This window comes from Molossus molossus, unplaced genomic scaffold (genome assembly GCF_014108415.1).
Source record: "Molossus molossus isolate mMolMol1 unplaced genomic scaffold, mMolMol1.p scaffold_m16_p_12, whole genome shotgun sequence".
NCBI classification, from domain to species: Eukaryota; Metazoa; Chordata; class Mammalia; order Chiroptera; family Molossidae; genus Molossus; species Molossus molossus.
The window spans coordinates 16,529,565-16,552,069 of record NW_023425347.1 but is presented as its reverse complement, the minus strand read 5'-3'; the positions used below and the strand labels follow the sequence as shown (position 1 = coordinate 16,552,069).

General features: G+C 55.0%; 1 pseudogene; it reads left to right on the top strand.

The window, feature by feature from the left end:
- The first annotated feature begins 3,779 nt into the window (after positions 1-3,779).
- On the top strand, positions 3,780-21,303 carry LOC118626228 (annotated as a pseudogene).
- The last annotated feature ends 1,202 nt before the right edge of the window (positions 21,304-22,505 follow it).

The window sequence follows — 22,505 nt, the reverse complement described above, 5'->3', positions numbered from 1 at the left end:
AGTCACATAGACGCACTGAACTAGCCAGAGGAAGATGTGGTCAGTGGATGTGCTGGTTCCCAGTGACCGCCTGGTTTTTATTAAAAGCCCTCCCTGCATGTGACTCCCAAGTTGGCACAAGGTGTCCATGTGCCCCTTCGTACCTGACTCTGCCCTTCTGCTGTGGCACTATTGTGGCCAGCAAGAGGGCCTCCCGCAGGGCCATCGGGCTCAGGTGGCTGTGTTGGTGGCAGTCCCCAGATCTGACCTAGTGACACTCACGCCCTGGACAGAGTCCATGGGGTCTGGATCCTGGAGCAAAAACAGCTGAGTGGTTCAAGTGTGACGAGAGCTGGGATTGGCTCCTCGGCCCCAGGGAGCTGTTGAAGCAGGAGGTCAGGGAGGGCCCTGAGCTGACCGCGTTTTCACTGAGGGCTGTGACAGGAAGCATTCTGGGGAAACTGAGGACCAGGGCCCCCTGCACCTTATCCTGGGGGTCTCCACAGGGTGGGCTCCAGTTCTCCCCTCCCCCACAACTAGTGAGGGCATGTCCAGGGGCTGTTTCACCCTCTCTCCCACCCCCACAAAAGGCAAAGGGCATGTCCAGGGCTGTCCCCCCACTCCTCCCCTCCCCCACAATGGCAATGGGCGTGTCCAGGGGACTGGGCTTTATGAGGTTCCTTGGTCTGTGTTGTTGCCGGGTCACCCAGGGAGGTCCTGAGCACTGCTGCCTGGTCCCCCTCAGTTTGGCCTCGGCTGAGCAAGAGCGGGTACACATTTTTGTTCAGTCAGAACATCTCTGGTAGCTGGGGAAGAAGAGTGTGTGTGGTTGCCAGGGAGGTGTGCGCTTCCCGGCTCCCTTCTGTTCTCACCAGGGGACGAGCAGGTTAGGCCCTGGAGGTCAGAACACAGTCCAGACCCAGCAGGACTCAGAAAAATGCTGGTTCATACACGGCGAGGTCTGTGTCGGAGGACGAGGTTTAGAAATGTTGGCACAGAGGTCATGGTGTCATAAAGACGTTGCTGAGTGGTGCGTGTGCTGTGTATGTGTGTGCACGTGTGGTGTCTGTGTGTGGTGCATGGTTTATATGGTGTATGTGTGCGTGTGGTACATGGTGTATGTGTGTGTGAGTGTGTGTGGTGTCTGTGATACTGTGTGTGTGTGTGTGTGTGTGTGTGTGGTGTCTGACACTGTGGCGTGGGGCAGTGTGTGTGAGTGTGTGTGTGTGTGAGTGTGTGTGTGGTGTCTGTGACACTGTGGCGTGGGGCAGTGTGTGTGTGAGTGTGTGTGTGTGGTGTCTGTGACACTGTGGCGTGGGGCAGTGTGTGTGCTCACGTCCAGCGGCAACAGCAGGCTGAGAGCCAGGAGGTGGGGGAGAGGATTCCCTGGCTCTCAGGGCCGGGCCCTGGCCGGTGTGGCTGCGTGGTGGTGGGCAGGGGCTCAGAGAGGGAGCGGGAGCTGCAGGCCTGTGCGGGAGCTGGCGGGGTGGGGAACCGGCTCTGCGAGCCCTGGAGTCCTCCCAGCACACCTCCCCTTGAGCAGCACAGAGTTGGGTCCGTGCCCTTGGCCGATGGGGCTGCACGGTTGTCTCATGTCTGTGTGGAGCAGGGTGGGCGGAGCGGAATCTGCAGTAGGAAGAGGTATTGCCCAGAAGGTCTGCCCGAGCACAGGGACCGGAATTTGCATGGATGGGTGGCTGGATGGCTCTGATTACCCTGGGGTGACTCGCTCTGGGGGGGATGAGGTCTCCACAGCGAGGCACTTTGTCCACACAGAGGAAGTGGGAGCACCCACGGGGAGCCCACTGTCAGTGTGCACATTTCAACCCAAAGAAACAGGAAGGGCCAGTTCTTGATGGGCAGGCACATGGTCAGAGTTCTTTCGAACTGATCTGATCTTCCAAGAGATGAGAATTCGAACTCGATAAGACACACTCTCCCTTTGCCCCTATGTCAGACTGGGTGAAACATGAAGAGAGATGAGCGCAGACCCAGCTGACGGGCCAGTGAGATGAGGGGTGCAGCCCCTTGGGGCGGGGGCGGGCAGTCTATACCCTTGAAAACTAAAGAGCCCGTTCATCCCACAGCCCCGTGCAGAGCTGGGAAGCCCGGCCCAGCACCATGGAGAGCTCCACGCAACCTGGGAGAGAGCACAGTGCCTCCAAGCGCCCAAGGCAGCAGGCTGGGGAGCCAGGCCCAGCACCTGGGAGAACCCCGAGAGGCATCTGGGGGAGCTGGGGTCTTCAGTCACTGGCAACAGCGATGTGTCCTAAGAATCCAGGGGTAAGTGTTTGCCTGGCTCGCGTGGTTTGGGCATAGGTCACCTTGCTGGCGCTCTGCCTTCTGACCAGGAGTGCCTGCTACAGTCACACGGAGGCCCGGGCCTGTCGTCAGGCGTGGTTTCAACTTGCCGTCCTTGTAGATGTGAATGCAGACCTGATGGTAGACTCATTTGCTCAGCACTGAGGGCGGGAACCTTTTCCATGCACTTTGACTCTCTCACAGTTTAAGATCTTCACTTTACTCACAGACTTTTTGATAGTTTAGCTGAATCTACTTTAGGTCCAAAGACTCTCGGAACTTGTGGTGGTGGTGTTCTAAATTCTACAAAGTCTGAAGCCAGTGACACCTTGCAGGTATCCACTATTGTAGGGAGTCCGCTGTCTCTCTCACTGTTCCTGGGTGGCTCTTGGGGCACACGTTGGTCTCAAGTCTGAAAGCTCTTTGAAGTCGAGACGAACTGTCTCCACAGTTTTCCACCGTTTCTTCTTTTCTGTCCTCTCCACCCCTCCTCTGGAAACCCCAACAGAGACTGTTGTGTCACCAGCTTCCGTTCTCCTTGTCACTTCCATTTGCTCTCCTAACGATCACTTCTTGCCTTGTTCCTTCCAAACTCTGCAATCATTCTTCCACTCCACATCCAGGATACAGGACTGGTTTTCTTCTCTTAGTTGGCAACTCTATCAGCATGACGCTTTTATGGGGGAATCACGTTGCTATACTCATGTTACCTTTGGTGTTCTCCCCCACCCCGATACCATGGTCCTCTTTATCAGTGATAGGAGCTCAGGTCTCCCTGAGATTGTCATGTAGCCCAAGCACGTTCAGGGCGCTGTGGCCCCACGTTCACCTGCTGTCACACGCAGAGGACTGGAGTGAAGGAGCAAAAGCGGTAGACAGCAGCTCAGTGAGCTCTTAGGAAAATTCCCAAGCGCGTTCACAACTACCTAGAGTCTTAGAACATGTTCCCATTTCAACAATATTCTCTGTGCCTTTTATTCTAAAGGGACAAGGAAGAGCACTGCACAGGGCATCATGTGGCAAAGTTCTCGACAGTCCCCTGGTAGCAGCTGTGAAGTACCACCCCTCCCACACCCTCGGTGTCACTGACCCCCTGTCCTTCCCTTTCCGGGCGGCTCCTGCCCACCTCACTGCCCAGAAGGGGCCACACTTCCCTCCCAGCTGCTCTACTGGGAACACCAGGATGCCGGGGAGTCACAGGCGTCCCTGTCCCGGCACAGGGAGGACCAGAGCCGTCTCTGGAACCGGGCCTCCGGGTCTGTGTGCAGGGGAACGTGCACGGAGCCCTGTGAGGGAGGGTTCTGGGGAGCAGAGCGTCCCCTCATCACACAGCAGGCCTGCTGCTCTGCATCCCTTCACTGCGGGGGGGGGGGGCTGGGGGGGCTCGTGCTGCCCCGGGGTTCCCCTCACAGCGAGGGGCCTCTCATGAGTCTGTGCACATCCATGAACCAGCCCTGGGCTGTGTCCAAAACCACTCCCTCCATGGGATGCCCTTGGCCATGCCCCTGACCTTGGCCTTCCCTATCTGCTGCATCGCTGTAGGCTGTGCCTGCCGGAGGGTCTGGCAGCTGCCCGCACCTGGCGTCCTGGCGGGTGGGCGCCCGTGCGGTGCCTCAGCCCTTTGCCACGTGCCCGCTAGGAGCTGCTTTCCACAGCTGCAGGCGGCTGGGCCTGGGTGCCCTCTGCAGGGGTGCCTTTGAGTCCCCGCCGATGTCCTCTGCCTGCGGCCGCTGCAGCCCGGCCACCTCTGTACCAACAGTGGTCCCAGGAGACGCTGGGCGGTGGGTTCCCACCCTGGAGTCCCCCTGGCACGCCAGGCTGTGGGAAGGAGGCTCATGCCGTGCCACGTTCTCCTATTTTGTCTTGCAGACAGATTGCTGTGGCAGGAGCCAGAGACAGGTCCTCCCAGAACCTGCCTCCAGCAGCTCAAAGCACACACTGCCCTCTCGCCTGGCCAGAGTGAACGGCTGGTCGAAGCCCCTGAACAAATACCAGGCTGTAGCCTGGGCCACGGTGCTGACCTTGGCCTTCGGCATGTTTGGCATTTTTATTCCCATGCTGCCTAGTGTGTGGAGGTCCGTCGCCTACGGAGTATCCTTTTCCTGGGGCAGCACTGCCTGTGGTCTAGAGTCGGGGGAGGGGGTGCGTCGTGAGGCCTCCTCCAGCAGAGGGGGCCCCAGACAGCTGCCGGATGCTCTGTCCTCACTAGTACGAGGGTCACCTCCTGATCCCAAGTCCTCTCCCCAGGCCCTGCCACTCACACTCCTGACCACCCCCCACCCACGCTCTCTGCTCCGTTCTCGGGGAGCCGCACTGTGTGGCGTCCTGGCCACAGGGCAGGTGCTCACACAGACGCGTCGGCCCCTCGCCTGGGGTGGTGCCGAGAGTGCACCTGGCTTCAAGGGGCCGCCAGGGGCCCAGGTGCGGGCAGAGAGGCTCAGACAGGAGGCCGGGGCCCTGGACACCGCAGCTGCCACAGCCATGCCCGAGGCTGCTCTGTGCTTCCAGGGAGGAAGCGTGGATTTAATACGGATTTAAACAGGCGAAAGACTTGACAACGCACAGCTCCAGTGTGCTGGCCGCTGGCCTCTGTCGGGCTCGCTGTGGACCCGTCCCCACGACAGAGCCCTCCAGGTCGGCCGCCACGGCTCGCTGATGGGCTTCACGTCTGAGATCCTCCCGGACTGGCTTGCTCTTGGTCACATTCAAGACGACATCTCTGTACTTTTGAACCTCCGTCGTGTGTCTCAGGGAGGCTTGAGGTTCTGTGTCCCTTGTCCCCCTTCTGTCCCAGCTGCTGAGCAGCACAGTGCACCCTCTGCGAGGGGCTCTGGGGGCTGCTCTAGCAAGCAGCACCCACGGGGTGGGGTCCACAGAACCACTGACTCTCGGGCCTGAGGCTGAGGCGAGGTGTGGGCAGGCGGGGGTCCTTCTGAAGGCTCCAGGTAGGACCTGCTCCTGCCTCTCTCTAGCTCCGGGCGTCAGGTGTCTCCGGCTTGAGACGGCGCCCCCTGTGTCCGCACGCTCGTTCTTCCGTTCTCCTCTCTTCTCCAGGGACGCCAGGCGTACGGCCCTCCTCACTGGTCACCACACAGACCGTCTCCAAACACGGTCACCAGGCAGGTCCTGAGGGTTAGGACGGAGCATACCTGGGGTCACAGTTGAGCCCCTAACTGTGGGGTGGCCCATGTGCTGGAATAGAGGGCAGTGCTCATTCTCTGGGACTCAGAACTGAGCTGTGTGGCTCAGTGTCTTTGTCCAGCGGTCATGCTGACCTCATGTCTGCTCTATGGTGCAGCAAGGAGTTTGGGCTCCCCTGCACCCCTGCCCACACCTGCCGAGGCCACTGCCCATTGCTGGGAGCTCAGAGCCCTTGTGGGCTCCATTCCAGGGGCTCTGCCCACCCTCAGGGCCTGTCGCTGAGTTTGAACAGCCAGGTCACCTGGGGAACATGTGACCAACATCCCCACAGCAACCATTCCTGCGGGTGAGCTGAGCTGAGGGGCCGACTCGCACCACGTTGGGTGCGGATTCTGGGCCGAGGCATTTTGGAGAGATGAGAGGGTGGATTTCCTTCCAAACATAAGTGCAAGGGGTACTTGTCTTAGATCTTGCTCTGGACAGCTTCATGGCCGAGGGCGCTGTGGACAACTTTGCCCGCTGCATCGCGTGGGGACACCCTACAAATTAAGGTCCCTTTCCCCTGGAAGCCTCACTTCTTTGTCCCGAGGGACAAGTGGCAGGAGGTGGCCTGTCCTTAGCCCTGCAGGTTTGGAACAGAAATTGGTCACAGGTGGGTCTGCAAGCTGCCCAGGCAGGACCAAGAAGCCCGTGGCACAAGCACTTTAGGCTGAGGTCCGGGAGCGGGGATGCTGTCCCGCACTCCCCGCAGAGCTCTGCTGTGCGAGCCGAGTCGGGAAGTGGGAGCCAAGCCTGAAGCCGCACAGCTGCTCTGCAGCCTCCCTGCTGCCCGAGGGGAGGCCCGTCCAGCCACGTGACACCCTGCTGTCCACTCCCCACCCTGCTGGCTACCCCTGCCCAAGCCTTCAGAGTGCAGCTTGGTGCCCCCTGTGCCAAGGCTGTTCCCTTGCTCACGGTGAGGGGAGCCACACCCGTAGGAACAACTGTTCGCCCTGTGTGGCCCATGGCGCCCATTTGGAAGCCTCCGTCCAGCAGGCTCTGCTTTGTCCTTCCTGGGCGGAGCAATGAGGGGCAAGAGAGACCGTCTCCAGTGCCTGCCACTCGCTGGGCCACAGCTCCCGGCCAGGCAGCAGAGTCTGGACACCATGTGCGGAGCTAACCAGGCCCGGGGCTGAGTTACTCCTTAACACTCCCCACAGGTGACTGCTGGCGTCTTGGGACTCCATGCGGTGTGCCACCTGATCACCACCACAGTGGACCCAGCAGAGGAGAGCGTGAGGCAGCAACATATATACAAAGAAGAACGGCCCACGTTCGACCGGTCGCAGCAAGAGCGGGTGATCGTCGACCTGTACTGCGCACTGTGCGGGGTCACTGTGTGAGTGCCGGGCAGGAATGGGCGGCCTGTAGGGAGGGACGGGCTCAGGGGGGTCCCAGCCTCACCTCCAGGCCTCAACCCTGCACCCTGGCAGGGTGGCTGAGGGACGGCACCCACCTCACGGGCTCACGTCCTCTCTGACTCGGGCTGCTGCCTCTTTCTCCCCTATTGGCCGAGGGGCTCGGACCCCGTTCTTCACCTACTCAGGTGGCTGGAAGGCCGCTTCTCACTCATTTTTCCTTCAGGAGTAGAAGCGCCAAACACTGCCGGGCCTGCAACAAGTGCATCGCAGGCTTTGACCACCACTGCCGATGGCTGAACACCTGCATAGGCAGCAGGAATTACTGGTGAGCGGGGTGCGAGGGGGGTGGAGGGGAAACAGGGACCTTGACGTGGAGTCTGTGGGCCTAGTGGGTTAGAGACGTGGTGGCCTGGGCAGGAGAGTGGGTGTGTGTCTCTATGTTCGGCACAGAACCAAGTCCCTCCAGTCTCCTTGTCTGGGGCTGAAACAGGCTTGGTGGGTGCGCACCCAGGACAGGCCACGTGAGGTTGTCCTCACCAAGTGTATCTCTGGAGACCGTAGTAGGACTGCAGGGCAGCAGCCCCTGTCCACAGGACATGGCTGGGCTGACGAGTCCTTGACCTGCTGGCCTGGGTCCCTTCGCGTCCTGCCCAGCAGGGCTGGGAGGCCCTGAGCTCAGATGTGGGCAGGAGTCCTGGCTGGAGGGAGCCGGGCCTGAAGACGTGGGGGCAGGGAACAGGCTGCCCATGGGCTGAGGCTGCAGGCACCAAGGAACCTGCACTGAATTTCTAGGAGGCCCAGGCGGCGGGGCAGGTAACACCCCGTCTCTGAGAGTCAGTTCACCCCTGTGAGCTCGGGCTGTTTCCTATCCTCACAGCAACAGCTGGGAATTAAAGGAGGTCATTGTGGAGCAACATAAAACTGTAGTGTGATCAATGGTGGTTACCAACCAGTGACGTCACCTAGAGCACCAGAAAAAATGCTCAGGAGATAAAGGGGCTGGGCCCCGTCAGGCAGAATACGAGGTCATGGTTCCTCATGCCACGGGGTCACTGAGGCTCTTGTCCGGGGCCACCTGTGCTGCCTGAGCCCCCACACCATGGGGACAGAATGGGGCTGAGGTCTGTGCTCTCAGGGAGCTGTGGTCAGTCTGGGCCGTGTCTCCTTTTCCCACAGGTGGTTCTTCGCCACCATGTGCTCTGCCGCAGCCTGGTTTGTGGTGATGGGGGCCATCCAGTTGTACGTACTCATCCAGTACCAGATGAACCCCACCATTCTCCGCATGGACCCCCACTACGAAAGTATGTGCGGCTTGTTTCTCCGTCCTTCCCCTTGGGGTCACCCTGTGTCTTAGTCTCCCCCTCGGGCGGCTTCAGCTGCAGTCGGTCTTCACTGCTCCTCCCACACACGCCTCCCAGACCTTCCTCCCACTTAGGTTTTGGAAGCACTGCGGCTGAGAGCCTCTCAGGGAACCACCTGGGAAAGTGCACGTGGTGGCTGTCGCTCCCGTGCTGCTGGGGAGTGGCTGCTGCAGAGGGGACGGGGCCTCAGGGGGCTGCAGCCTGCAGGACGGGGAGGGTGCCGGTCAGGAGAGGGGTCATGTCTGTGACCTAGACAGTTCCCCCTCCCAGCCTGACCTTCCAGATCCGTAAGGAAGAATCATAACACCCACTGCAGACCGGGGTGGGGGGCTCCCAGGGCACTTAGGTCGGCGGGACACACCTGAGTGAGGAGGACGGGCTCAGCTGGGGACAGGTGCTCACGTGATCAGCAGGACGAGCTCCCCTGGGCGGGGAGGTGCTCACCTGGCTGGCAGGTGGCATCTGGCTCAGGGAAGAGCTCGCCTGGCTGGAAGGTGGTCTCCTGGCAGGAGGTGCTCCTTCGGGCTGGTATTCCCTCCCCTGCCAAGCTCTGTGCTGTGCTGCTCGCCTGAGGAGGGGCTGCCATGTGCTCAGACGCTGAATGCCTGTGTGTCTTTCTTGTCTCCACAGACACGGCCAGTGACAGCACCTGGCTGTTATTTCTGCCGTATTTTCATCTGAAGGTCAAGACCACAGTAGTGGGGGTCATATGGCTGCTCATTCTTATATTAATAATGAGCAGCCTCGTGATGGTGGGGAAACTCTTGGTTTTCCACATGTATCTATGTAAGTGCACACTCCATGCCCCTCCCCACGTTGGCCAGTTTTTGTCCCCTAACCTTCACATGTGACCTGAGACATGCGGTTTCTCCACAAACCCATAATGAGCTCCATGCCCAAAGGACCAACCAACACCCCGAGAGGCAGCAGGGTTAACTGTTATCCAGGAAATGCAGAAAACACGAACGAGATTCCCACGTAGGAGGAGAGATAAGCAGGATCTCCGTGTCAGGGCCAGGAGGCCGTGCCAATAGCAGGGCGTTGACAAAGCACCGATCAGAAGTCCCAACAAGGAACACGTGCACCCCAGTGAGGGGTGTCCCCTGCCAGAGGCTGCAGGAGGGCTGCCGTTCTTCTCATGTCCACAAGGTGGCGGCACGTGGCCTGTGGTCGGCTTCATGGAGTCCCTGAATTGGGGAGGACATGGCTTGCCCATCCTGTGAAGCCTTTCTTTGGACGCCAGGATGGTCACTGCCCGCAGCCTCTAGTGCGGGGATGTGCCCAGCTGAGCCATAGAGGCGCCCAGGCAGTGCCCAGAGCCCCGTGCGGCCCAGGCTCCTCTCCAATCTTCTGAGCCCGTGGAGGGGTGAGCAGCGGGACGACGAGGTCAGGGGCACATTTTGGAAACAGCGCCCCAGCAGCAGTGTGCACAATAGCCTGGAGGTGGAGGGCCAGCAGGTTCGGAGCAGGCGACAGACGTTCAGAGTGATGAGGTCACAGGGACAAGAGAGGGTGGCACTGGACAACTCAAACCCACAGGATAATGGCCCACTGGACATTTCAGGACAGGGACCTCCAGGGTTCTGAGTCAGGCAACCCAGAGGGCAGTGGAGCCACACTCACTGGGAGGGGACGACAGGAAGAGACCCCGAGAGGGAGACGCACACTGCGTTCAGACTGCACGTGGCTACTCTCGGGCATTGGGACGGCAAAGAGGAGACGTGCAGGAGGAAGTGCGCACATCAGTTACAGTGAAATTCCCTGACACGGAGCCACCTCACACCACACACGTTTATGACCGCACAGTGTGGGTGGGCCCGGAGTCCGGCAGGGCTTAGCTGGGTCCTCGGGCCCTGGATCTCTCGTGAGGCTTCGTCAAGGAGCCGGCAGGGCCTGTGGTCTCATCTGACCAGGAGGACCCGCCCACCACTCTGGGTTCATCACCTGGGTGTGGGCAGGGTCAGTCCCCCCGGGCTATGGTCCATTCCTTGTCACCTGCACATTCCAACATGTCGGAGCATCTCGTACCACAGCAGCTGAGCAAATGACAGGGTGAGAGAAGGCAAAGCCGGTGGGGGCCAGCCTCTAACCCAGGCGTGCAGGTGGCTCCATCAGCTTTCTGCTCGTCCTTCGGGCCAGCCGCTCTCCGGAGCATGGAGAGCACAGAGCACCGACGCCCTGCGGAGGGCACTGCACAAGACACCTGGGAAGCTGGTGGCCGCTGGATGCTCCCTTTCCTTTATTTTGCTTGATTGTTAAATGTTTTCATTTTTATTTTTTTAGAGAGAGAGGGAGAGGAGCTAGAAACATAGATGTGAGCGAGATACATGGATTGGCTGACTCCTCGAGGCCCCCTTCTGGGGACCCTGATCAAAACTTTGGCATGTGCCCTGGCCGGTTTGGCTCAGCGGTTAGAGCGTCGGCCTGCGGTCCTGAGAGACCCGGGTTCGGTTCCGCTAAGGGCGCGTACCTCGGTTGCAGTTTGTCCCCGGCCCTGGTTGGTTGTGCGGGTGGCAGCCACTCGATGTGTTCCTTTCACATCGATGTTTCTCTCTCCCTCTCTGTTCCTCTCTCTCCCTCCCACTCTACCTGAACAAAAAAATGGAAAAATGTCCTCGGGTGAGGATAAAAAAAAACCAACAACTTTGGCATGTGCTCTGACCGGGATCTGACCGGGACCCCTCAGTCCAGGGGACGACGCTCCATCCCCTGAGCCACACCGGCCGGGCTGAGGCTCCATTTGGAAGTTTGGGACGGGCACGTCCTGGTCAGTCCTTAGGACACAAGTCCAGCGAGACCGTTGCTGGGGCGAGATCGCCTGGGAAGACGGACACGTGTGGACAGGGCCGCGGTCACGCAGTGGCAGCAGTGCGTCCTGCAAGGTGTTGAGGAGGAGCAGGGTCTATAAACTGCCCCGAGCCAACGCTGAGGGGCAGCCGGCGCAGGTCCTTTTAACCCACACGCTTCCCACTCTGGCCTCGAGGTTCCGCACCTGTGAGGTTTATCATTCTGTGCTCTGTCTCCCCTACTTTATTGTCATGTCTGAGTCGAATGCTTTGCATAAAATTTACTCCGAATAAGTGTGAGCTCTGGGAGACACGGAGGGCGTGCTACAAGCGGACATTGAGGTATTTGTGCAAACCCACGCAAGAGAATGACTATTCCACTAGAATACGCTCAAGTGCAAGTTCATAGCCTCCAGCTGGGCCCGGACGGAGGGACGGGGAGGAGGCAGCAGAGCCAGGTGCAGTTAGTCAGGAGAGAGCCAGGTCCCAGCGACAGAAGCAGACGCACCGTGGAGACTGCGCGGGGAGGGGAGGAGGTTGTGCTCCATGGGGCTGCCCTGACCTGGGCCCGCAGCCCCGGGTGTCTGGTCCTGTCACACTAGAGCCAGCGCCTCAGCCTCATCCAAAGCGCACTGGGCACAGCACTCGTCCCAGGTCCTATTTCCTTGAGGGCTGGGAGGCGGGCAGGGGGCCCCTGCAGGGAGGGGGACCGCAGGCCTCAGGTGAGTGTGCAGAGATGCTGGCTGCTGCCCCAGGCCAGGTGGGCTCTGAAGTGGCCGCCATCAGCAGCTCCCCAACGTGGGGGATGCGGAGCCTGCCCCTGATGGCCCGGGGTGGGGACCTGGGCAGCTGGGCAGAGTGTCCCGTGGAGGGTTCCTAACGGCCCTTTCCCCCTTTCTCCTGTTCAGTGTCGAAGAGGATGAGTACCTATGATTATCTGACACGAGACCGCAAACAACAGAGCTCTGGCATCACATCCAGGAAGAAAACGGGGTGCTTCTGAATACAAATATCATCAGAGGTACGGGCGTCCCTGGGCTTCATCGATCCTGCTGAGTCGGCAGAGAGGAGGCCCGAGGTCCCTGGTGCCAGCACCTCGCAGTCAGTGTGGTGCTGCTGTGCGGGCGTGGTCCTGGGTGTGAGCACAGGCGTGTGTGTGATGCGGTGCCCGTGTGTGAGCGTGTGTGGTGTGCATGTGTGTCCCATCATTTCCATGGTCCCTCTGCTAGGGATCATGCAGCAGGGCTGACTCCACTGGGTCCATTTCTAGAGCTGCTGTTCATGACATGGTTCAAATTCTTGCCCCTCAAAAGTCACCAGTGAGATGCCCAGCCAGGGTGGCTAGTAGGTTAGTGTCATCCCATGGACTGACAGGTCCCGGCTGAGGGCCGGTCCGAGCACAGGCCAGGCTTGTGGGCTCCTTTCCCCGTTAGGGGGTGTTCAGGAGGCAGCCCATCAGTATCTCTCTCTCACCGCTATACATGCAGCTCTCTCTAAAAAATTTAAATAATATATATTTTTTAAAAATCACCAGCAAGTAAATGAAAAAAATAGAAGCCACAGATACAAATAAAATATTGAAAGATCATATCCTTGCATCCAGAATACATAAAGAAATTTCAAAACTCAATTATGAGAAAAATGACCGAGTTTTAAAATGGGCAGGAGATTTGAACAAATGGCTGGCCAAGGTGCACCCGTGTCTGACAGATACACACATGTGAAGATGGTCGACCTGGCCCTGGCTGGGGTCTCCCTTGGTTGGCATGTTGTCCCGTGTGCACCAAAAGTCATGGGTTTGATTCTGAGTCGTGGCAAATAACTAGGTTCTGGGTTTGATTTCTGGTAGGAGCCCATACAGGAAGTCCCCTATTGATGTTTCTCACATCAATGTTTTCTCTCTTTCTCTCACATTAATAAAAACTTATCCTCAGGTGAGAATTAAAAAAAAAAATGGTTTAGCCATGGCCATTTTGGCTCAATGGTTGGAGCATAGGTCCTCAGTCCAATGAGTTGCCGGTTCAGTTGAGGTCAAGGGCAGGTATGTTGGCTGTGGTTTGGTCTCTGGCCCCGGTGGGGTTGTGCAGGAGGCAACCAGTCAATGTGCCTCTCTCAGCGTTGTCTCTCTCTCTCTCTCTCTCTGCCCACTCCCACTCTTTCTGAAGATAAATAGAAAAAAATATCCCAGGGTGAGGATTTATAATTAAAAAATAATATAAACATAAATGTATATGTATTATATGAACCAACAATCCCATTTCCGGTGTTTTACAAAACAGAAGTTGAAAAACACAGGCCCACATGTCACCAGAGTTGGGAGGCCACATGCTGTCCCCACGGTCTGTCCTTACCTTGGACCCCGGAGACTCTGAGATATCAGTACTCAAAACTGACTAAAAAGTAACTTCAATTTAGTGTAAGATAAATAAGCTCTGTGTCAACAAATTTTATTTTATGTGTCTTCATTCATCTTCACAGTAAACAGACCACGGGGTTCATCGGCACACAGGTGAGGTGTAAGCTTACTAAAGTCCTTTTCTCTGGAAATTAGCGATTTCTCTTCTTAAACTGTCTTGCGTTAAAACTCTTCCTTACTGCAAGGTTATACAAATATCCTCCACGTTCGTAGCTAGTTTTATGAATTTTAGTTTCTTTCTTGATACTTTGATTTCCCAGTCATCTTGAATTGATGTTTTCATTCACTGACTGAGGAGCTCAGGTTATTTGATCACAACATCACTACTGGTCAGCTCATTGCCTTTCCTCTTCAAGGGGAAAGTCCCTTTCCTGACCCCACACCCACCCCGTGGACACCGGGCCAGGTCTGCCGGCAGATGTGGTGAGGCGCCTGGGGGAACCCAATACAGCACCTGGGGGAGCCCGAGCACCACTCCATGTCCCTGTTCTGGCAAGAAGAGAAAACCTAACTGAAACCAGGATGGTCACATCACACTTGCAAACCTCTTTCTGTTGTTCAACTGGCCGAAGTGATGCGTCAGCGGAGTAGACAACGTGGATGCTGCAACTTTTCCACTGGACATTCGGCAGCAGCCACTGCTGACATTTTGTCTCTTTCAAGTCTTCCTTTCCAATAGTTTTTTGTCTGTTTAATTTTGTTTTAATTTATATTAACAAATCATGTTTTAATTTACAAAATGGTAATCATAATGCACAACTGTTTAGAACTCTTTTTTTCTCCTCCACATAGTATGAACATTGTTTTTTAAAAAACAAACACATAATGTGTATTACTATAAATAATTCTATCTTAGGGCTACACTATATTTCTCATTTGATGAATATTATTTTTATTTTCCATCAACTTTTTTCTTCTGCAACTGGAAAGTGAGCAGCTCCTGGGGAGCCCAGCAAACACCCTGGGGACCCCAGTACAGTGTCTGAGAGAGCTCCGCACAACATCTAGGAGAGTCCAGAGCAGGCCCGGGCACCTCTTTTTGACACTGAGCACACCGCCTGCCAGAGCCCCACAACACTTCCGGGCGCTCAGTGCACCGCCCGGGAGAAGCTGCAAGAGCCCCGGACAGTGGCCGGAAGAGCCCAGCGCACAGGAGCCCTCTGCTGCCTCTGCCAGAATCCCAGGCAAACCTCTGCGAGCCCAGCTCAGCCCGCCACAGTGCCACAGGACTATTGTGAGGCGCTTGCTTTGTTGACTGCCTTTTCAGGCAGCTCATTGTTAGCATATAAAAATATAACTGATTTTTGCATGTTGATTTTATATATTGCAACTTTACTGGATTTGTTTCTTTGTTCTAAGGGGTTTTTCTGTCAAGGTCTTAGGGCTTTCTACAAAGTCATCATGTCATCTGCAAACAGATAATTTTATTTCTTTCTTTCTAATTTAAATATCTCATTTCTTTTTCTTTGCTAATTGCTCTGGCAAGGACCTCCAGTAATATGTTGAATAGAAGAGGCAAACCTTGGCCAGTTTGACTCAGCTGTTAGAGCATTGGTCCACTGACCAATGAGTTGTGGGTTCGATTCTGGTTTAGGGCACGTGCCATGGTTGCAATTTGTCCCTGGCTCTTGTTGGGGTAATTTGGGAGGCAGCCTGTCCAGGTGTCTCTCTCACGTTGATGTTTCTCTCTCTCTCTCTTTCCCCCTCTCTCTTTCTCTCTCCCCATCCCTACCACTCTATCTGAAGATAGATGGAGAAATGTCCTCAGGTGAGGATTAAAAAAAAACAAAACCAGAAATGGCTGAGTGAAAATTACACAAATAGCTTTTTACTTTTCACCATTGATAAACACACATCAAACCATTATGAGGTATCACTTCATACCCATTAGGATGGTAACTATCAAACAATAATAACAATGAGTGTTGGCCAGGATGAGGAGAAACTGGAACCCTTGTTCACGCTTGTGGAAATGTAAAATGAGGCAGCCTCTATGAAAAACAGTATGAGGGTTCCTAAAATTTTTAAAAAGAATTCACCATATGATCCAGCAATCCCAAGCCTGGCTATTTTATCCAAAAGAATCATAATCAGGATCTCAAAACATATCTGTACACCATATGGATTGCAGCATTATTCACAATAGCAAAGATATGGAAACACTCCAGTTGTTCATCCAGAGGTGAATGGATAAATAAAAAGTTGCTTATAAATACAAGGGAATGCTATTCTGCCTGAAAAGGAAGGAAAGCCTACCATTTGCAATGTCCTGGAGGAACTTGGAAGGCACGCTGAGCGAAATCAGTCACAGAATGATAAAGACTGCAATGATTCTATTCATATCAGGTGTCTAAACTAGTCACACTTAGGGAAGCAGGACATAAAATAGTGGTCGCCAGTGCCTGGGAGGAGGAAAATATGGGCAGTTGTTATTCAATGGGTATGAAGTTCCAGTTCTACAAGATGGGTAAGTTTTAGAGCTCTCCTGTACAACATATGCCTACAGAAAACAGTAAGATGGTGTGCACAGAAACATTTGTTAAGAGGGTAGATCTCAGGCTAAGTGTTCTTCCAAAAAGAAGGCAAAGGGACACAAGGAAACTTCTGGAAGCAATGGCTGTGTTTTTAACTTTGACTGTGGTGATGGTATCATTTCTGTATGTATATGTCCAAACTCATCCAATTATACCCATTCAGTATGTGTACATTTGTATATCAATTATACTTCAATAATGCTGTAACAGAATAAAAGGAGAGCTCTTTAGGCACCCTCTGGGAAATAAATACTTTTGCCCACGTGCTGAAAAAAGAAGAAAAAATAAAGAAAAGTCATGGTCAATGGGATGTACCTGGGTCATACAAACCTGCTGGGAAGAGCACTCGAAGAAATGACACCCAACTCAGACCCTTTCAGCAATTTTGCCGAAATCTCCAAGAAAAGTTCAAAGAGATGGAACACCGTGTCTGCAAAAGAAAAGTAAAGTTCAAAGACAGGGCACAGAGTGACACAGCTGGCTGTGACAGGGAGATGCAAAATATATTTTTCCCAAAGATGATAAGAAAAAAGATCCCAACGCTTCTAAATGGCCTCCATCTGTCTTCTTCCTGTTTTCCTCTAATGTCACTCAAAATCAAAGGTGGACACCTTGATTTATCTGATGGACGAACTGCAAAAATGTGGGTGAAATGTGGTCTGACCAGTCAGCCAAGTAAGCAACCATGTGGACAAAAGCAGCTAAGCTAAAGGAGACACGTGACGAGGATATTCCTGCCCACCGGGCCGAGGGCAACAGTGAAGTGGGAAGGAGGGCCCTGGCGGGCTCACAGAACACACCAGGGCGGGGTACAGAGGAAGAATAAAGGGCTACCCTGTGATGATGTGTCTTGAGTATTAGATGTTTTCTCACCCCGCTGCTTTGCTAAGAGCGTGAATGCAAGTGCAGCTCAGTGCTAGCTTCAGGATACAAATCGTACACATTTTTGTGTAGCTAAGATTCTTGGTAGAGAACATCCTTTTTCAGAAATGTAAGTTGTACCTTTTTGAAGGGCTACTAAATACAGTTAGATTTGAAAGCTTCTGGTGTTAAATGTTTCTGAATATTTTATGGTGTATTTAATTTCTTGATTCGTGTATGGGAGTAACACAGCTGACCCATAGGACTTAGTATCAACAGTAAATTTGGCTTTTTTTAGGATGATACATTTTGTTTTTTTCTAAAATTCTATAACAAGATTATGCATATTTACACAGGAAGCTGCACACCAGTTTTAGGACAGGAGCGGCCAATAGTCCTGGGGCGGCCAAGGGGAATGGCTACCGCGTTGCGTTTGAGGTGCTGTCCTGTTCGGGAGGTGAGGTGCTTGCAAGTCCCAGGTTCTCACAGCACAGGCGTGGAGAGCTGGAAAAATAGCTCCATTTTGAAACACTAGGTCCCTGTGATTTGTTTTGCATTGTTTTAACAGAAATGGAAACCGAGTCTCAGGAAGATGCATTTACTCGGCTGTCCATCCAGCCTTCCCTGCAGGCCCCAGGCTGGTCCTCCTCCACGTCCTTCGCTCCCATGACCATAGAGAAATGCCCACCAGAACCGGAGCCTGGAATTCCCCACCCAAACTGCCTAAAGCCTGTGTGGGGGGCCTATGTGGGCCTCCTCCTTGGGCCTCCTTGGGCCTCCATCAAAAGTGGCCTGATCATGCGTGCTCATGTCTACAGGGGTGCGTGAGGACCCTTGGAGAACTGGGAGAGGGAGGAAAAGGGGTGCGCCGTGAGGCAGCTGGTTCTGCACCACTGGCGGCTCAGAACTTTCATTTGACCCGTTGCTAATAATGTCAACTTTGATCACTGGTCATAGAGATGTCTGTCGGACTTCCCCACTAGAAACGTTACTACTCTCTTTCCCTGTGCAATTAATAAGTGTTTTGTGGAGATGGTCTCTTCAAACACGTCATATAAGCACTTGTGTATTTACATCTGCATGGATTCATGGTTTCCTTTTTCATGCAATAGATTTAATTTTTTATTATTTATTTTACTATTAAATTGGCCTCTGATAGCCACTAGAAGTCCACCAAGCTGGCTTCTGTGTTCTTTTACCACCCTTCACATCATTCTTTGAGCACTTCCTTGTCCTCTGGCACAACAGAACGTTTCTGGTTCGCCTGTCGTTTCCCAGCTGAAACCAGCCATTTCCCAAGGAGCGCTGGGTCCTCTGGGGAATATGTGACTGACAAGCCAACGTCTAGACTCTCTCAATGGACACCGAGAGCTTAGGTACGTATGTATATGTGCAGAGATGGATGGATGGATGTAGGGATGGCTAGACAGAGAGCCAATTACCTATATTTATTTCTCTCCATGTATATCAATGTTTGTACTGACAACCATGACTTCACACTGATACTTCCAATTGTAACCCAATAACACAGGATTCACTTTTATTTTCTCCCATTCTGTATTTTTACCTCTCTTCTCTGACCTGCTGGCTCTCACTATCTGTAATATATTTAGATACAGATTCACTGACTGGATCCATCTCCCTGGGTGGAACTCATCTCCCACCGCTGCCGCCATGCTTGTCCCCACACGGATCCCTCTGCACCCCGACTGGGCTCTGACTCCACACCAACCACCTTCCCACACGGATCCCTCTGCACCCCGACTGGGCTCTGACTCCACACCAACCACCTTCCCACACAGATCCCTCTGCACCCCGACTGGCTCTGACTCCACACCAACCACCTTCCCACACGGATCCCTCTGCACCCCGACTGGGCTCTGACTCCACACCAACCACCTTCCCACACGGATCCCTCTGCACCCCGACTGGGCTCTGACTCCACACCAACCACCTTCCCACACGGATCCCTCTGCACCCCGACTGGGCTCTGACTCCACACCAACCACCTTCCCACACGGATCCCTCTGCACCCCGACTGGGCTCTGACTCACACCAACCACCTTCCCACACTGATCCCTCTTCACCCCGACTGGGCTCTGACTCCACACCAACCACCTTCCCACACAGATCCCTCTGCACCCCGACTGGGCTCTGACTCCACACCAACCACCTTCCCACACGGATCCCTCTGCACCCCGACTGGGCTCTGACTCCACACCACCCACCTTCCCACACGGATCCCTCTGCACCCCGACTGGGCTCTGACTCCACACCAACCACCTCCCCACATGGATCCCTCTGCACCCCGACTGGGCTCTGACTCCACACCAACCACCTTCCCACACGGATCCCTCTGCACCCTGACTGGGCTCTGACTCCACACCACCCACCTTCCCACACGGATCCCTCTGCACCCCGACTGGCTCTGACTCCACACCACCCACCTTCCCACACGGATCCCTCTGCACCCCGACTGGCTCTGACTCCACACCAACCACCTTCTCACACGGATCCATCCTCACCCCTCCTAGTCTCTCAAACCCCACCCCGGGTCCCTGAGGCTCTCCACTCAGCCTTACACAGACATCTACCCTGTTCTAGCTCACTTGATGGCCTTAAAAATAATTTGTTCAGGAAAGGAAGGGAACCAGAAAGAAAAGGAAGAGTTACTGGAGACTGCATTTGCAAAGCCAAACCTGAGATTTGAAGACAGAAGACACTGTCTTGATAATGTGGGATAAGAAAGTTTTCTTAAACAATAATGTTGGTTGCTAACACTTATTAATCACCAACTGTGTGCCAGGCACTGTTTTGAGCACTTTACATGTTGAATCACATAGTCTTTACAAATACCTAATGAGCACGAACTTTATCTACATTTTACACATGAGTGAACGGAGGTCCAGAGTGGGTCACTTAACTAAATTGAACAGCAGGTGATAGGTTGGGATTTAATCCCACACAGTCTACCCCATACATACAAGACAAACACATGTGCGCGCGCGCACACACACACACCATAGAGGAAAAGACTCATTCACTTGAGTATATTAAAACCTAAGATGGCCCCTCACCTACAAGCCCAGGCTGCAAGGCAGAGCTGAGGCCACGGAAGGCGGGGCCCCGCTGGTGGAGTGGCTGCAGGCCCGAGGCGGGAGCTACAACAGCAGCGGCAAGAGGGGCAGGAAGCTGGGGAGCCTGCAGGCGCTGCACCCAAAAGTGGACGGAGGACTCGGGCGCCCAGAGCAGTGAGGAGGCCCAGGGAGAGCGGGGTGGACACCTAGGAGGATGCCCTAGATGAGGCCTGTGGGCCCCCATTTCATGCTCTGCTGCTTGGGGGTCCTCAGCAGAGCAGGGTGCAGAGGCCCCGCCTTTCCTGCCTCCTTGGCAGGCCGAGCCAGCCATGTCAGAAAGAATGGAGACCCAGTGCCTGGCGCGGACACCCCTGGGCTCCACCCTGAGCTGCACCCTGAGCTCCACCGGCAGCTGCGGGCACCAGCACCACATTCTGCTTTGACACCCAGACACTGCTCTTCCCTTCTCCTGGGAGCAGAGCCAAAGGGGCCACGTGGGAGGAGGCAGCTGCCAACCTGGGGAGCTCTGTGTGTCCCGCCGGGCAGCGGGAAGACGCTGGCCTTTGCCACCCCGTGGTGCGGACCCTGCTGCCGCGAGCTGTGCCAGTCCGTGCCTGGGCTGTGTTACCCAGCAAGGAGCTGTCCCAGGTGAGCAAGGTGTTCGATGTGGACACAGATCCCACTCCTCTGTGTGTCTCCCTGGTCCCCGGGCAGAAGGCGCTGGTCAGGGAGCAGGAGAGCCCCGTCCAGAGACAGCAGATGGCTCCCGCTCCTGGCTGACACTGCGATGGCCACTCCTGGCCGCCTGACGGACCACGTGGGCCAGACCCCGGGGTTCAGCCTGCAGCACCTCTGCGTCCTGGTCATGAACGAGGCCGCCGGATGATAGCACCCCAGTCCTGGCTCCCAAGTGTGGGGGCCGGGCCTTCCCTAATGAGGGAGTCAAGGATCCCTCTGCTCTGCTCCGGAGAAGGCAGCCCCAGGCTGTGACCACTGCTGGCACCTGCTGTCCCCAGATCCACTGCAGAAGCTGCTCTTGTTGGCCACCCTAACCCAGAACCACGAAAAGCTGCAGCAGCTCAGCCTCTACCAACTCTGGCTCTTCCCCACACGGCCAGCCCGTGGGGGTCCCAACAACGCTGATGTGGACGTGGATGTGGCCTCAAGAGGGAAGTACAGCTGCCCTGAGGGCTTCTCACATCACTGCGTGTCCTCCAGCCTGATCTCAAGCCGCTGGTCCTCCTGCACCTGGTCCTGCATGTGGGCTTCTCCAGGCTTCTCTGCTCACCGACTCCTGGAGAACTCCCACCGGTTCTTCCTGCTGGTCTAGGCTTTCGGGGTGTGACAGTGGCCGAATCCTCCTCCAGCTACGGCCTGGCTGGGGAAGATGACCTGGAAGGAGTGTGAAGAGGGGAAGGTTCAGCTCGTCTGCACAGAACTGACGTAAGGGCGTGTGCAGGTGGGCAGCTAGGATGCCCCCGAGTGCCTGCGGACCTACGCGCACCGGGTTGGAAGAACTGCCGTGTTGGAACAGCCAGACAAGCCTGCACGCTGCCTCTCCAAGTGCAGGGAGGAGTTCCTCCAGATGAGGCCCTGAGCTGCAGCGGCACGACACCCCAGTGAGCTCCTGCAGCCACTGGGCCACCACAGGAGGAGGCCCTTCCCACTGGACGGCCCTCAGGGAGAAGGAAGGCAGGAGCTCTAGGGCTGGACAGACAGAGCCGGGGGTGGACAGGCCTTTCCACGCAGGGAGGACGCACAAGGTCAGCCTCTGACCAGGTGCTTTTCCTGGAAACAGCTGGAGCACATAGGTTTGTACGTGCGTATAGAGAGGCTTGAGAAGGATGTTCACCAAAACGCTAAACGTAATTATTTCAGGGTAGTGGAACTTGGACATTTTCTTTGCTTTTAACATTTTTTTCAGGCCCATCCGTACATGTCTTGACCCAGACCTGGAATCGGGCGCTTCCTGAAGCAGCCGGTTCCTTTCCACGGGAGGCGCGTGAAGAACTCGGAGTGCGACCCTGCGGGTCTCAGGCTAACGTGTGGTCACTTCTGGGGGCTGACTCAGCTGACACTACAGAACGTTTTAAAGACAAAATGCACTGCGTGTTGAGATCGGTTATTCCAGTTTAAATTTATGACTCCGGGGATTTTATCCACCCTCTTCAGTTTAACATTTGTTTCTCTTTGCCTGTGCTGAGAGAAACAGGATGATAAAACTATGACATTACAAACTCATTTGAATCACCCCAAATCAGTAGGTAATAGTCTCAGAATCGCAGCATCACCGACGTGATTCCTCAAAGCTGTCTCTGTCCGGGGGTTCTCTTGTCTTCAGGGTGTAGCACATTACGGTGGCTGTAACGTCGAATCCCTGTTTGAAAGTGACGTGGAATGACTTCTTTCCGTGGGGATGCCACCTAACGGGGGCACAACTTGTTGATTTGTTTCTTTTACTTTTTCAGAGGTGACCCTTTATTTAACTTTATTTCCCAATTATATAAAATACTCACTGATTTTAAGGTCTAAAAGAAAGACTAAAGTTTTCTCAGTTGTTTTGTTGGCCGCCCTGGCTGGTTGCGCAGTGGTTAGAGCGCCGGCCCACAGACCAGAGAGTCCCAGGTTCGGATCCCACTAAGAGCATGC